The 15,303-nt window shown below is 42.3% G+C and overlaps 1 protein-coding gene across 2 annotated transcripts in view; it reads right to left on the bottom strand.

Annotated features, from left to right (window-relative positions):
• LOC108295889 (S phase cyclin A-associated protein in the endoplasmic reticulum-like) overlaps positions 1–15,303 on the bottom strand; it is a 243,213-nt gene that overhangs the window by 87,449 nt on the left and 140,461 nt on the right. The gene's annotated exons all lie outside the window — the stretch shown is intronic.

Raw genomic sequence — 15,303 nt, 5'->3', positions numbered from 1 at the left:
CATCATCACTGGTCATCAGAGAAATGCAAATCAAAACAACATTGAGATACCATCTCACTCCAGTTAGAATGATGATCATTAAAAAATCTGGAGACAACAGATGCTGGAGAGTATGTGGAGAAATAGGAACACTTTTGCACTGTTGTTGGGAGTGTAAATTAGTTCAACCATTGTGGAAGACAGTGTGGCGATTCCTTAAGCACCTAGAAATAGAAATTCCATTTGACCCAGCAATCCCATTACTGAGTATATATCCAAAGGATTATGAATCATTCTACTATAAGGACACGTGCACACGAATGTTCATTGCAGCACAGCTTACAATAGCAAAGACCTGGAACCAACCCAAATGCCCATCGATGATAGGCTGGACGGGGAAAATGTGGCACATATACGCAATGGAATATTATGCAGCCATCAAAAACGATGAGTTTGTGCCCTTTGTAGGGACATGGATGAACCCGGAAACCATCATTCTCAGCAAACTGACAGAAGAGCAGAAGATCAAACACCACATGTTCTCAGTCATAGGTGAGTGTTGAACAATGAGAACACATGGACACAGGGAGGGGAACACTACACAGTGGGGTCAGCTGGGGGGAAATAGGGGAGGGACAGCAGGGGGTGGGGAGTTGGGGAGAGATAGCAAGGGGAGAGATGCCAGACGTAGGTGTTGGGGAGGAAGGCAGCAAATCACACTGCCACGTGTGTACCTATGCAACAATCATGCATGTTCTTCACATGTACCCCAAAACCTAAAATGCAGTAAAATAAATAAACGGCAAAAAAAAAATAATTAATATTGTTTAAATGGCCTTACTACCCAAAGCAATCTACAGATTCAATGTAATCTCTGTCATAATACCAATGACATTCTTTACAGAAACAAAAAATAATACTACAATTCAGGGAGAGCCAAAGCAATCCTGAGCAAAAAGAACAAAGCTGGAGGGATCACATTAATTATCTTCAAAATATACCACAAAACTATAGTTACCAAAACACCATGATACTGGCATGAAAATAGATACATAGACCAATGCAACAAAATAAACAGTCCAGAAATAAATTCACACACTGACAACCAACTTATTTTTGGTAAAGGTGCCAAGAATACGCAATAGGGAAATGAGAGTCTCTTCAATAAATCATGCTGGGATAATTGGAATATCTACAAGCAGAAGAATGAGACTAGAACCCTACTTCTCACCACACATAAAAATCAACCCAAAATAAGTTAAAAATGTAAATGTGAAACCTGAAAGTATGAATGTCCTGGAAGAAAATACAGAGGAACTGTATCGCAAGATTGAGTAAGGCAAGGATTTTAAAAACAAGATCTCAAAACCACAAATAACACAGCAAAAATAGACAAAGGGATTATATCAACCTAAAAATGCTTTTACACAGTGAAGTTAACTAACAGAGTGAAAAGAAAACCTACAGAATTAGAGAAAATATCTGCAAAGTATACATCTTATCATGGGTTAATATATAGAATATATATAAAAATAACTCAATAGTAAAAAACAAAATAACCCAATTCAAAAATGGGGAAAGATATTAACAGACTTTTCTCAGAAGACATACAAATGGTCAACAAGTATATGAAAAAATGCTCGACATCATTAATCCTCAAGGAAATGCAAATCAGAATCACAATGAGATCCCAGCCCACTCCAGTTAGAATAGTTATTATCAAAAAGACAAAAGAAGATGCTGGGTACAGTTGCACATTCTTGTAATCCTAGCACTTTGGGAGACTGAGGTGGGAGGAATGCTTGAGCCTAGGAGTCCAAGACCAGCCTCGACAACACAGTGAGACCTTGTCTCTATAAAAAAAAATTAAAAATTAGCTGGTGGATCACCTGAGGTCAGGAGTTTGAGAGCAGCCTGCCAACATGGTAAAACCCTGTCTCTAGTAAAAATACAAAAATCAGCCAGGTGAGGTGACAGCACCTGTAATCCCAGCTATTTGGGAGGCTGAGATAGGAGAATTGCTAGAACCCAGGAGGCACAGGTTGCAGTGAGCTGAGATCACACCACCGCACTCCAGCGTGGGTGACAATAGCAAAACTCTGTCTCAAAAAAAAAAAAAAAAATTAGTTGGGTGTGGCAGTGTGCACCTGTAGTCTCATCTACTTGAGAGGCTAATTTGGGAGGACTGCTTGCCTCTGGGAGCTTGAGGCTGCAGTCAGCCACAATTAAGCCACTGAATTCCAGCCTGGGCAATAGAGTGAGACCCTATCTGAAAAAAACAAAACAAAATAAAAAAGACAAAACAAACATCGATGAGGATGCAGAGAAAAGGAAACACTGAAACACTGTTGGTGGGATTGTAAACTAGTATAGCCAACATGCAGAAAGTATGGAAATAAAACTACGGTATGATCCAGCAATACCACTGTTGGTTATAAATCCAAAGAAATGAAATCAGCATGTCAAAGAGGTATCTACACTCCCATGTTTATTGCAGCACTATTTATATAGCCAAGATATGGAGTCAATCTAAGTTTTCTTCAGTGGATTAAAGGATAAAGTATGGTATACTCACATAATGAAATACTATTTAGCCATAAAAAGAATGAAATATTTCTTTTTCACAACATGGATGGACCTGGAGGCTTGTTACAACATGGATGGACCTGGAGGTTTTTATGTTAAGTGAAATATGCCAGGCACAGAAGGACAAATATTGCATGATCTCACTCAAATGTGGAATCTAAAAAGAGAAGTTCATATTGGTATCACAGAAACTGTGAATACACCAGTGGTTACCAGAGGCTGAGGAAAGGGTGGGGGAAGAAGGGAGGAGGAAGAAAGGGTAGTCAATGAGTACAAGGTTACAATTAGACAGGAGGAATAAATTCTGGTGTTCTATGGCATAGTAGGGTAACTAAAATTTAATTAAAAAATTTTTAATTTGTAAAGTGTTGTATATTACAAAATAGCTAGAAGAGAGGCTTCTGAATGTTCTCACCACAAATAAACGACAAATGTATGAGGTTATGTACATATTAGCTATCTTGATTAGATCATTATACTACACACACACACACACACACACACACACACACACACACACACACATCAAAATGTACTCAGTAAGTCTGTATAGTTAGCGATATGGTTTGGCTGTGTCCCCACCCAAATCTCATCCTGAATTCCCACATACTGTGGGAGGGACCTGGTGGTAGGCAATTGAATCATGGGGGCAGGTCTTTCCTATGCTGTTCTCATGATAGTGAATAAGTCTCATGAGATCCGATGGTTTTATAAAGAGGCATTCTCTTGAACAAGTTCTCTTTGCCTGCCATCAACCATGTAAGTTGTGACTTGCTCTTCCTTGCCTCCTGCCATGATTGTGAGGCCTCCCCAGTCATGTGGAACTATAAGTCCATTAAACCTCTTTTTCTTTTCAGTCTCGGTTATGTCTTTATCAGCAGTGTGAAAATGCACTAATAAGGTACATTGGTACCAGTAGGGTAGGGCTCTGCTAAAAAGATAACCTGAAAATGTTGGAAGCAACTTTGGAAGTGGGTAAAAGCAGAGGTTGGAACAGTTTGCAGGGCTCAGAAGAAGACAGGAAAATGTGGGAAAGCTTGCAACTTCTCAGAGAGTTATTGAATGGATTTGACCAAAAATGCTGATAATGACATGGACAATGAAATCCAGGCTGAGCTGGTCTCAGATGGAGATAAGGAAATTGTTGGGAACTGGAGCAAAGGTGATTCTTGCTATGTTTTAGCAAAGAGACTGGTGGTATTTTCCTTTGCCTTAGAGATATGTGAAACTTTGAACTTGTGGGACACAATTTAGGATATCTGGCAAAAGAAATTTCTAAGCAGCAAAACATTCAAGAGGTGACTTGGGTGCTGTTAAAAGCATTCAGTTTTAAAAGGGAAACAGAATATAAAAGGAAAATTTGCAGGCTATGTGATAGGAAAGAAAATCCCATTTTCTGAGGAGATATTCAAGTTGGCTGCAGAAATTCACATAAGTAAAAAGGAACTGAATGTTAATCTGCAAGACAATGGGGAAAATGTCTCCAGGCCATGTCAGAGGTCTTCACAGCAGCCCCTCCCATCGCAGGCCCAGAGCTCCAGGAGGAAAAGATGGTTTTGTGGGGCAGGCCCAGGGCCACCCTGTTCTGTGCAGCATAGGGACTTGGTGCCCTGACTTCCAGCCACTCTGGCCATGGCTAAAAGGGGCCAAGATATGGCTTGGGTTGTTGCTTCAGAGGGTAGAAGCCCCAAGGCTTGGCAGCTTCCATGTGGTGTTCAGCCTGCAGGTGCAAGGAAGTCAAGAACTGAAGTTTAAGAACCTCCACCTAGATCTTAGAGGATGTATGGAAATGTCTGGATGCGCAGGCAGAAGTTTGCTGCAAGTGACGGGCTGTCATGGAGAACCTCTGCTAGGGCAGTGTGGAAAGGAAATGTGGGGTCAGAGTCTCCACACAGAGTCCCTACTGGGGTACCGCATAGTGGAGCTGCGAGAAGAGGGCCGCTGTCCTCCAGATCCCAGAATGGTGGATCCACTGATAGCTTACACTGCGTGCCTGGAAAAACTGCAGACACTCAATGCCAGCCTGTGAAAGCAGCAAAGAGAGGGACTATACCCTGCAAAGCCACATGGGCGGAGCTGCCCGAGATGATGGGAACCCATCAACATGACCTGGATGTGAGACGTGGAGTAAAAGGAGATCATTTTGGAGTTTTAAGATCTGACTGCCCTGCTGGATTCTGGACTTGGATGGGGCCTGTAGCAGCTCTGTTTTGGCCAATTTCCCCTATTTGGAATGGGTATATTTATCCAATGTCTATACCCCCACTGTATCTAGGAAGTAACTAACTTGCTTTTGATTTTACAGGCTCATAGGCAGAAGGGACTTGCCTTGTCTCAGATGAGGTGTTGGACTATGGAGTTTTGAGTTAATGCTGAAATGAGTTAAGACTTTGGGGAACTGTTGGGAAGGCACAGTTGGTTGGGAAATGTGAGGACATGAGATTTGGGAGGGTCTGGGGCGGAATGATATGGTTTGGCTGCATCCCCACCCAAATCTCATCTTGAATTCCCATGTGCTGTGGGAGGGACCTGGTGGGAGGTAACTGAATCAGGGGGGCAGGTCTTTGCCATGCTGTTCTTGTGATAGTGAATAAATCTCACAAGATATGATGGTTTTACAAAGAGGAGTTCCCCTGCGCAAGCTCTCTCTTTGCTGCTACCATCCATGTAAGACATGAACTTACTCCTCCTTGTGTTCTGCCATGATTGTGAGACCTCCCAAGCCATGTGAAACGCACTTTTCTTCTCAGTCTTGGTAGTGTGAAAGCAGACTAATACAGTTACAATGCATCAATTTTAAAAATTAAAAAGTAAAAGAAATTCAGATGTTTAATAGTAAAATAAAATTAGCTGGATAAGGTGTAAAGGTCTTTTTAAATTTTTGATATGGACTTCTGCAGCATCTGACACAAAATTAGTATGGCTGACCATAGTTTGAATTGAAAGATATTTCCAAGAATGGCTTAGATACAAAAACTTGACTGAATCATGTAAAAGAATAAGAATAAATATTGCAATGATTTCATGTCTCTTAGATATCTTCCCACCTCTCCTATGCCAGATAAGGAGAAGAAAGGGACAGATGTCAGAATCTGCTCCTGCTCTACCTCAGGGATACAGCCAGAGAACAGCTCCAAAGACTGTATTGGAGCCCTTTCTATGCAACTTCACAACTGAAAAAATGCCCGGATTGTAACAGGGAGTGGAGTGAGATTTCTTGTCAGTTTATATCTGGGAAGGTGAGAAGGCAAGTATGAAAATGATTAGGAAAAAAAAAAAGCTTTGTTTGCTACACTAGGCTGATGTGAAATATGGTTTGTGGCTCTACACACAGGCATCATCAAGCTAACTAACAATGTGTTATCTGTAAGAAAATAATATGCACCAACAGTGGGTTCGAATCAGAGGAAAATTGGCATGGGATTTTTTGAAGCAGTATGGTTGTCAATCATCCTTTTTAAGTCACATGAGTTATTTGGTTTGGCAGATTACCACTGCTATTACGACAACTCCTTCCTAAAGGAGGAAGGAGGAAGGTATTAAGGGAAAAATACCTCCTAAAGGAAGGTATTAAAAGAAGGATTTGGTAATTACAATAATATATGTGAAAAGGTATGTATTTTCCCCTGGAAGGCCCACTGGAATTGCAGTGAAGCATTTGAATAGGTCTTCCGCTTCATCACAGCTGAGGCATGCAGCTAAGTTGTCTGGATGACAAGAATGCAGGGCTGCTGCATCACAGGTTAGCCCAAGGGAGAATGCAGGGACAGAGTGACATTCGTCAGCAGAGAGGGCTAAGCTCCACAACAACCAAAAGGACATGGGGAATTGAATGGGATCAAGCAACTAAGAGAAAGGCCAGGGAGGGTAAAAGTCAAGTGCTGTAAGATAAATGGTTATGGACCCAAAGGGCCTGGTGATCTCCAGCAATAAATATGCTTGGGGAAAGAGGACAGGCAGATGGAAGGGGTAAGTGAACAAAGCAATCAAGGGTAAGGAAGCTACTGAATGAAATAACTGTTCCCGAGAAAGCACCACAAGAAAGCAGAAGAAATTTATGAACTGTGAAAGAAGCAAATGCAGAGGAGTGCATTCTTGTTCTCCTGTTAACCAACCATAAGCTTCAGAGAGCAACAAATTGCATGGTTTTGGGGAGCCAGAGATCAGTGCAGATCACAGAGGAGGTGCTGATAGGTAGAACAGGTGATTGGTTAACACCAGATGAAACTCCGTTGGGAAATAAAAAATTCCAGAGGGTAAATGAGTTTAGATGACAAAGTAGGAGTAATTTCCTTGGAGAGAAGGTGACATTAGAAGGAAACAGGGCTGACCTTGAACAGGTGTCAGAAATTGCCACATTTGTGTTGTGAAAGCATACAGGTGTTGGCAGTCCAGCTAGACATGAGTTCCAGTCTTACATCTCCTACATACTTTTAATCTTATTTATTATATAGTCTTGGGCTAAGTACTTAACTTCTCTGAGCAATTTCCTCACCTACAAAGTTTGAGTTAGAAATCTTACACTTGTCGGGCGCGGTGGCTCAAGCCTGTAATCCCAGCACTTTGGGAGGCCGAGGCGGGTGGATCACGAGGTCAAGAGATCGAGGCCATCCTGGTCAACATGGTGAAACCCCGTCTCTACTAAAAATACAAAAAATTAGCTGGGCATGGTGGCGTGTGCCTGTAATCCCAGCGACTCAGGAGGCTGGGGCAGGAGAATTGCCTGAACCCGGGAGGCGGAGGTTGCGGTGAGCCGAGATCGCGCCATTGCACTCCAGCCTGGGTAACAAGAGCGAAACTCTGTCTCAAAAAAAAAAAAAAAAAAGAAATCTTACACTTACAGGGCTGCAATCTACTACAATACCTTACACTTAGAGTAACCTTCTAGGGCTGCTATACTATACTATAGGTATAACGCTATAAGGGTCATCCTGTTAAATGTAAGGTATTGTACTATAATGGGTGCTCTATAAATGCTAGCTATTATTGTTGTTTTAAGTCTGAACTGAATTTATAACCAGAGATAGGGGAATTCTCAAAAATTCCTTCAATTGGAAAATGTTGAATCAAGAAAGTTGCAAAAGCTCTAACAGAACATATTCTAACATCACACACCTAAATGTTAAGAAAGGCCAGGTTCAGTGGCTCACACCTGTAATCCCAGCACTTTAGGAGACTGAGGTGGGCAGGTCACTTGAGGTCAGGAGTTTGAGAACAGCCTGGCAAACATGGTGAAACCTCATCTCTACTAAAAATATAAAAATTATCCAGGCAGGTGGTGGGCGTGCCTGTAATCCCAGCTACTCAGAAGGCTGAGCAGGAGAATCACTTGAACCCAGGAGGCAAAGGTTGCAGTGAGCTGAGACTGTGCTACTCCAGCCTGGGTGACAGGAAACAAAACAAAATAAAACAAAACCAAGAACGACAGCTGAGCTCTAACTACACTGCTTTTCATTAAAAGAGTTTTCTGGCAGTTCCCAGCGAGAACAACGCAGAGGTGAGTGATCCGCATTTCCAAACAAGTTACTACTGTCCACAGACCAGGAGATTCTCAGGATGAAAAGCGCCACGAGTTTCCAGCATGGCTGTTTCAGCCAGTGCAGCGGGTCTCCACATAAAAACTCACTCAAATCTGGGCGGCCGTTTCAATTGGTGCCTGGAACACCCGGGAGACAGACCTGCCTATTCAACTTAAAAAAAGGAGGCTGAAACAGGGAGCCAGGTGATCTGGCTCAGCGGGTCCCACCCCCACAAAGATCAGCAATCTGAAACACTCCGGATTCAGAGTTTCGCAGCAAGTGCAGCTGGATCCGGGACAGTCCAGCTCTGTGGGGGGAAGCGCGTCTGCCATTACCGAGGCAGTCCACCACTGCCAAGGCAGTCCGCCACTACCAAGGCAGTCTGCCATTACAGGGGCAGTCCACCACTACTTAGGTGGTCCATCATTACTAAGGCAGTTCTAACTATACCTCTATAAACAAAACTGCAAGGAAGTTCACACAGCAGCTGGGCAGAGCCCACGGCAGCTCAGCAATGCCTCTGCTGGCAGACTGTGACTAGGCTATCTACTTGCTGGGCATGGCAGCTCTGAAAAAAGGCAGCAGTACATCAGGAACTTATAAATAAAGCCCCACCTTCCCAGAACAGAGCATCTGGGAAAAAAGGTGGTTATGAGTTCTGCTGCAGCAGGCTTAACCATACCTGCCCAGAAGCTCTGAACAGAACAATGGAGCTCACAGCTCAGCACTTGAGCTCCTATAAGAGACAGACTGTCTCCTCAAGCAGCTTTCTGACCCCTGTATATCCAAAGAGTCACCTCATAAAGGAGAGCTGAGGCTGACATCTGGCAGGTATCCTTCTGGGACAAAGATAACAGAAGAAGAAACTGGCAGCAACCCTTGTGGGTAACCCCCCATATAGGCACCAAGGAATGAGAGCTAAGCAGAACCCTGGCACAGTTAGGGCTTGAAGAATATTTCACTTTATAGTGTTACTACTCAGCTATTTCCTTTTATATAATCCTTTACATAATCATATATTAGTTTATAGAATTAGGGCTTGAAGAATCCCTTTATATAATCCTCTCTATATAATCACATAATAGTTGATAGTATGAGTTCCTAAAGAATATTTCCCTACATATATACCTATAATAATATCTTAGTTCATAATCGGAAGAATGGCTAGAGTGGACACAGTACAGAGCATGAATTAAAGAATAAACAGCTTATAATTGGACGAATGCCTAGAGCAGACATAGTGCAGAGCGTGATTTAAGGGAAAACAGTTACACCAGGACAAGAATCCATGGCCCAGGCGGCAGGGTTCAGTATCGTAAAGATACCTACTGCATGGCAGGCTTGAGGCAAGAGCCACTCCTCCTGATAAAGGAGTTGTAGGACCTTGCTCCAGTTCTTATGGAAGGCTGCCCTCAGAACGGCAGTCCACCTTGGTGACTGTGAACTTTATCAGCTCTTGCCACTGTGCTGCTTGAAAAGCATCTTCCCTTAGAACCCATTGGAAGCTGCCAGAAGGTAGTGGTAAACTTGACAGCTGTCACTGCTATGTGACTTAAAGCATCCTCCTACAAATCTTCTTAGAAGTAGTTTGCCCATAGATGGAAGTACTGCACACTGCACCCTCTACACTGCGCAAGGCCCACCTTCAGGCCTCAGTGACCTAATGGGGGTGGACCCCTTACTGCACATGGCCCTTGCCTTCATGGGAATGGGCCCCTTGCTGCGCACTGTCCACCTCCTGGCCTAGGTGACCTAATGGGGGTGGACCCCATGTTTTATTGCTCATGACCCTATCACTATCCTTAAGGATGATTTCACTCACTGCCCTGCCCCCTAACCTATACACAATAAATACTCATGCTTCTGGACATTCGGGGCCTCACCTGACTCTGCTTATAGGTGGCGTGGCCCCCTGAGCCCAGCTGCGTTTTCCTTGTACTTCTGTGTCTTGCCTCTTTCTCGGATCCTGCACCTCAGCACAGCATAAGGCACACCCCCACGACCCTGTGGGGCCCTCAGCCCTACAACCCTTACTGTTCTGCAGCCACCGCAGGTGATCCCCAGGCAAGCAGGGTCTGGAGTGGACCTCCAGCAGTCCTACAGCAGAGGGGCCAGACTGTTAGAAGAAAAACTAAGAAACAGAAAGAAATAACTTCATCATCAACAAAAAGGACGTCCACTCAGCGACCCCATCCGAAAGTCACCAACCACAAAGACCACAGGGAGATGAATCCACAAAGATGGGAAGAAACCAGCGCAAAAAGGATGAAAACACCCAAGACCAGAATGCCTCTCCTCCAAGGGATCACAACTCATCACCAGCAAAGGAACAAAGCTGGATGGAGAAAGAGTCTGATGAATTGACAGAAACAGGCGTCAGAAGGTAGGTAATAACAAACTTCTCTGAGCTAAAAGAACGTGTTCTAACCCAATGCAAAGAAATGAAGAACACTGAAAAAAGGTTTGACAAATTGCTAATGAGAATAAACAGCTTGGAGAAGAATATAAATGACTTAATGGAGCTGAAAAACACAACACGAGAACTTTGTGAAGCATACATACGTTTTTTTTTTCTTTTTTAAATTGCATTTTAGGTTTTGGGGTACATGTGAAGAACATGCAAGACTGTTGCATAGGTACACACATGGCAGTGTGATTTGCTGCCTTCCTCCCCTTCACCTGTATCTGGCATTTCTCCCCTTGCTATCTCTCCCCAACTCCCCACCCCCTGCTGTCCCTCCCCTATTTGCCCCCAACAGACCCCAGTGTGTAGTGCTCCCCTCCCTGTGTCCATGTGTTCTCATTGTTCAACACCCACCTATGAGTGAGAACATGCGGTGTTTGATTTTCTGCTCTTGTGTCAGTTTGCTGAGAATGATGGTTTCCAGGTTCATCCATGCCCCTACAAAAGACGCCAACTCGTCGTTTTTGATGGCTGCATAATATTCCATGGTGTATATGTGCCACATTTTCCCTGTCCAGTCTATCATCGATGGGCATTTGGGTTGCTTCCAGGTCTTTGCTATAGTAAACAGTGCTGCAATGAGCATTCGTGTTCACGTGTCCTTATAGTAGAATGATTTATAATCCTTTGGATATATACCCAGTAATGGGATTGCTGGGTCAAATGGAATTTCTATTTCTAGGTCCTTAAGGAATCGCCACACTGTCTTCCACAATGGTTGAACTAATTTACACTCCCACCAACAGTGTAAAAGGCATACACAAGTTTCAATAGCTGAACTGACCAAGCAGAAGAAAGGTTATCAGAGATTGAAGATCAACTCAATGAAATAAAACAAGAAGGCAAGATTAAAGAAAAAAGAGTGAAAAGAAAAGAACAAAGCCTCCAAGAAACATGGGAGTATGTGAAAAGACCTAATCTACATTTGATCGGTGTACCTGATATGACAGAGAGAATGAACTCAAGTTGGAAAACACTCTCCAGGATATTATCCAGGAGAACTTCCCCAACCCAGCAAGGCAGGCCAATATTCAAGTCCAGGAAATACAGAGAACACCACAAAGATATTCCTCAAGAAGAGCAATCCCAAGGCACATAATCGTCAGATTTACCAGGGTTGAAATGAAGGAGAAAATGCTAAGGGCAGCCAGAGAGAAAGGTCGGGTTACCCACAAAGGGAAGCCCATCAGACTCACAGCAGATCTCTCAGGTGAAACCCTACAAGCCAGAAGGGAGTGGGGGCCAATATTCAACATCCTTAAAGAAAAGAACTTTCAACCTAGAATTTCATATCCAGCCAAACTAAGCTTTGTAAGTGAAGGAGAAATAAAATCCTTTACAAACAAGCAATTGCTGAGAGATTTCGTCACCACGAGGCCTGCCTTACAAGAGCTACTGAAAGAAACACTAAACATGGAAAGGAACAACCAGTACCAGCCACTCTAAAAACATACCAAATGGTAAAGAGCATTGACACAATGAAGAAACTGTGTCAACTAATGGGCAAAATAACCAGCTAGCATTAAAATGGCAGGATCGAATTCACACATAATATTAATCTTAAATGTAAATGGGCTAAATGTCCCAATCAAAAGTCACAGACTGGCAAATTGGATAAAAAGTCAAAACCTGTCGGTGTGCTGTATCCAGGAAACCCATCTCACATGCAAGGACACACACAGGCTCAAAATAAAGGGATGAAGGAAGATTTACCAAGCAAATGGAGAGCAAAAAAAAAGCAAGAGTTGCAATCCCAGTCTCTGATAAAACAGACTTTAAACCAACAAGGATCAAAAGACACAAAGAAGGATATTACATAATAGTAAAAGGATCAATGCAACAAGAAGAGCTAATGATCCTAAATATATACATACCCAATAAAGGAGCACTCAGATATATAAAACTAGTTCTTAATGACCTACAAAGAGACTCAGACTCCCATACAATAATAGTGGGAGTCTTTAACACTCCACCGTCAATATTAGATAGATCAATGAGACAGAAAATTGGCAAGGATATCCAGGACATGAACACAGATCTGGACCAGGCAAACCTGATAGACATTTACAGAACTCTCCAACCCAAATCCACAGAATATACATTCTTCTCAGCACCACATCACACCTACTCTAAAAGTGACCACATAATTGGAAGTAAATCACTCCTCAGCAAATCCAAGAGAAAGGAAATCATAAAAAACTGTCTCTCAGATCACAGTGCAATCAAATAAGAACTTGGGATTAAGAAACTCACTCAGAACCGCATAGCTTCATGGAAACTAAACAACTGGCTCTTGACTATTGACTAGATAAACAATGAAATGAAGGCAGAAATAAAGATGTTCTTCGAAACCAACGAGAACAAAGACACAACATACCAGAATCTCTGGGACACATTTAAAGCAGTGTCTAGAGGAAAATTTATAGCAATAAATGACCATATGAGAAGCAAGGAAAGATCTAAAATCGACACTCTATCATCAAAATTGAAAGAGCTAGAGGAGCAAGACCAAAAAAACTCAAAAGCTTGCAGAAGACAAGACATAACTAAGATCAGAGCAGAACTGACGGAGATAAAGACACAAAAATCCTTCAGAAAATCAATAAATCCAGGAGGCGGTTTTTTGAAAAGATCAACAAAATAGACGGCTAGCCAGATTAATAAAAAAGAAAAGAGAGAAGAATTAAATAGATGCAATAAAATACAATAAAGGGGATATCACCACTGATTCCACAGAAATACAAACCACCGTCAGAGATTACTACAAACAACTCTATGTACATAAACCAGTAAACCTGGAAGAAATGGATAAATTCCTGGACACTTGCACTCTCCCAGTCTAAACCAGGAAGAAGTTGAAACTCTGAATAGACAAGTAACAAGGTCTGAAGTTGATGCAGCAATTAATAGTGTACCAACCAAAAAAAGCCCACGTCCAGATGGGTTCACAGCCTAATTCTACCAGACATACAAGCTGGTACCACTCCTTCTGAAACTCTTTCAAACAATCCAAAAAGAGGGAATCCTTCCCAAATCATTTTATGAGACCAACATCCTGATACCAAAACCCAGCACAGGTTCAACAAAAAAAGAAAACTTCAGGCCAATATCCATGATGAACGTAGATGCAAAAATCTTCAATAAAATATGGGCAAACCGATTGCAACAGCACATCAAAAAGCTTATCCATCACGATCAAGTAGGCTTCATCCCGGGGATGCAAGGCTGGTTCAACATACGCAAGTCTATAAACGTAATTCACCACATAAACAGAACCAAAGACTAAAACCACATGATTGTCTCAATAGATGCAGACAAGGCCTTCAACAAAATTCAACAATGCTTTATGCTAAAACATCTCAATAAAATCGGTATTGACGGAACGAATCTCAAAATAATAAAAGCTATTTATGACAAACCCACAGCCAATATCATACTGAATGGGCAAAAACTAGAAGCATTCCCTTTGAAATCCGGCACTAGACAAGGGTGCCTTCTCTCACCACTCCTATTCAATATAATATTGGAAGTTCTAGCCAGAGCAATTAGGCAAGAAATAGAAATAAGGGGTATTCAATTAGGAAAGGAGGAAGTCAAATTGTCTCTATTTGCAGACGACATGATTGTATATTTAGAAGATTCCATAGTCTCAGTCCAAAATCTCCTGAAACTGATAAGCAACTTCAGCAGTCTCGGGTTACAAAATCAATGTGCAGAAATCACAAGCATTCCTATACACCAATAGCAGACAAACAGAGAGCCAAATCAAGAACAAACTGCCATTCACAATTGCTACAAAGAGAATAAAATACCTAGAAATACAACTAACAAAGGATATGAAGAACCTCTTCAAGAAGGACTACAAACCACTGCTCAGGGAAATAAGAGAGGACAGAAACAGACTGAAAAACATTCCATGCTCATGGTTAGGAAGAATCAATATTGTGAAAATGGCCATGCTGCCCAAAGTAATTTATAGATTCAATGTTATCCCCATCAAGCTCCCTATGAACCCTCTTCACAGAACTGGAAAAAACCACCTTAAACTTCATGTGGAACCAAAAGAGAGCCCACATAGCCAAGTCAATTGTAAGCAAAAAGAACAAAGCTGGAGGCATCATGCTACCTGACTTCAAACTACACTATAAGGCTACAGTAATCAAAACAGCATGGTACTGCTACGAAAACAGATATAGACCAATGGAATAGAATAGAGGCCTCGGAGGCAACACTGCCCATCTACAACCATCTGATCTTTGACAAACCAGACAAAAACAAGCAATGGGGAAGTTCCATTTGACCCAGCAATCCCATTACTGGGTATATACCCAAAGGATTATACATGGTTCTACTATAAAGACACATGCACAAGTATGTTCATCGCGGCACTGTTTACAATAGGAAAGACCTGGAACCAACCCAAATGCCCACTGATGATAGACTGGACAAGGAGAATGTGGCACATATACACCATGGAATACTATGAAGCCATACAAAATGATGAGTTCATGTCCTTTGCAGGGACATGGATGAATCTGGAAACCATCATTCTCAGCAAACTGACACAAGAACAAAAAATCAAACACTGCATGTTCTCACTCATAGGCAGGTGTTGAACAATGAGAACACATAGACACAGGGAGAGGAGCATCACACACTGGGGTCTGTTACCGGGAAATAGGGGAGGGACCACAGGGGGTAGGGAGGTTGGGGAGGGATAACATGGGGAGAAATGCCAGATATAGGTGACGGGGG

Source organism: Cebus imitator, unplaced genomic scaffold, assembly GCF_001604975.1.
Source record: "Cebus imitator isolate Cc_AM_T3 unplaced genomic scaffold, Cebus_imitator-1.0 Scaffold664, whole genome shotgun sequence".
In the NCBI taxonomy this organism is placed as follows: domain Eukaryota; kingdom Metazoa; phylum Chordata; class Mammalia; order Primates; family Cebidae; genus Cebus; species Cebus imitator.
Note: the sequence above shows the minus strand (reverse complement) of the source record. Positions and strands in the feature narration are given on the sequence as shown.